This window comes from Bison bison, unplaced genomic scaffold (genome assembly GCF_000754665.1).
Source record: "Bison bison bison isolate TAMUID 2011002044 unplaced genomic scaffold, Bison_UMD1.0 scf7180017864201, whole genome shotgun sequence".
NCBI lineage: Eukaryota > Metazoa > Chordata > Mammalia > Artiodactyla > Bovidae > Bison > Bison bison.
In genome coordinates this window covers 3,200,204-3,202,138 of record NW_011494773.1, presented here as the reverse complement: position 1 = coordinate 3,202,138, position 1,935 = coordinate 3,200,204, and the positions used below count along the sequence as shown (strand labels likewise).

General features: G+C 45.3%; 1 protein-coding gene across 4 annotated transcripts in view; it reads right to left on the bottom strand.

Moving 5' to 3' along the window:
- Positions 1–1,935, bottom strand: part of NRXN3 (neurexin 3) — a 1,738,382-nt gene that overhangs the window by 1,115,562 nt on the left and 620,885 nt on the right. The gene's annotated exons all lie outside the window — the stretch shown is intronic.

Sequence of the window (1,935 nt, the reverse complement as noted above, 5' to 3'; positions counted from 1 at the left end):
TTGGAAAATACTGCAAAAATTTCCCCACCAAATGCAGCTTATATTTTGTTTCCCTCTATAATTTTTCTTGAAATTGCTCTTTAAAAGTAGCAAAAATACAATTTTTGTTTTAATATTCCAAAGATAATATCACCAGTCTGACATAGTATATCATTTTTTCAAATTTTGTTTCTCAGGGCAGTATTTAACCCTTTCCCTTTTTCTAAAACCAAACTCCCTCCGCCCTCTTTAAGTCAGGCCCCAAATGTGATAGAAATTCACATAGGCAGACTTGCCTTTGTCTTCAGAGGTAAGAAAAGGGTTAACACCACCTGGTCATTTCCTGTCATAAAATGGCCACTTGCAAACAGCTAACCGCACAAACACCCATCCCAGATTTTAGAGAGGCAGGGCCGGGTGCTGGGTCCAAGGAGTTGTATGACGTTAGCCCAATTGACTAGGGTCTCTGCTGCGGTTTCAAAGGCCCCCAGACCAACCCCTCATGGAGCCCATCTCCGTCTTCCTGCCTGAATGCTCAGACTGAATCAAGCGCCCACAGCATTCGAGGAGAAGGCGAGTTGGGTGCATGGGGAGGTGGTCCTGGGCACCTTTGACATCCGACCTATCCCATCCTGTGACCCTGCATCTTGAAGAGAAAAGTCCATTTAAAAAAAGGGGGGGGGCATGGAATAGAGGGAATAAAAAGATGGCTATTTTTTCCAGTTCTGGTCACCAGAAAAGGTATTTTGGGTCAGAGATCAGAGCATCTATCCTTTTATTAGCATGTGTTTGGCGCCATGGACACGTGACCCAGAGGTCAAGCACAGAGTTAACGGGCAGGTGATGGGGCAGAAAGGTCAGAGACGTGTCTCAGGCTCATTGTTAGCAGTCTGCCCACCTGAACCTAAGTTTGTTTTTTTTTTATTATGATCAGAATTCACATAAGAATGTGTTTAAAGTCAGATATTAAAAGGTAAAAGGAAAATGATCAAGGAAAGAGAGAAAATTACAGGAAAAAAAAAATACAGCTAGAAACTGGGCTCTTCTTCTAGCTAAAGTTAACCCAGTAGTTTTGGAGGGTTTATGGAAAGATAATGCCACCTTTTAAATGTCCCAAAGTAAATCACTTTAAGCAAGTCAGTGTGAAAGAAATGAGTGGCGAGTGATGGGGCAGAATAAAACTATGTGAATCCAGACAGGAGCAATTTATAACACCCAAGCATTCTGAGGAAGGTGGGGGCAGGAAGCTAATTTGTTCCCCAGAACATCTCTTGAGAAAAATCTGGGTTTGGTTTCATGCGGTTAGGTTTGTCATGTGTCGTCAACCGCAACAGAAAAGTGGGAGCAAACAGCCCTGGAGCATCTGGTACGATCGCCGGACAGAGGAGGCCATGCCCCTGGTGGGGACGGGGAGGGGAGGGCTGGGGGAGGGGAGAAGCAAGGTCTCAGCTGCTGGAGAAATGCCCTTCCCTCGTGGATGCAAGAAGGAGGGGAAGCAGGTGTGCAGGCACGCTTCAGAGAAGGAAAGGGAAAGAGGGAACCTAAAGCAAGAAACCCAAGAACTTTAAAGGAGAAGTGGCTTTCTGCTTGGGTTTCTGTGTGGCTGAGGCTCTCGTCTCTGTCAAGGATCTGATCTAGGCAGAGGTGCTGGGTCGGGCTCGTCTTTCTGGGTTCATCCACATGGTCCCATGAACTGAATGGTGTCTTTAAGTCAACATGAGGACTTGGAGCTTTCAAGACAGCAAACAGCTGGGTATGTTCAGTTGAGAAGTAGAGAATGATTTTGTTACCTTACTTGAAACACATACTTGGGAAGAAAAATCTACCCCAGGCCCTTGTTCATAGGGTCTGAGAGAGTGGTCTTGCTAGTGAGGATGTACTTTTTAATGAGAAACGAATCAGAAGAACTGTCCTGGCAAGGCAATCTCCTTTAGAGCTCCAGTAACAGCTGAAGTT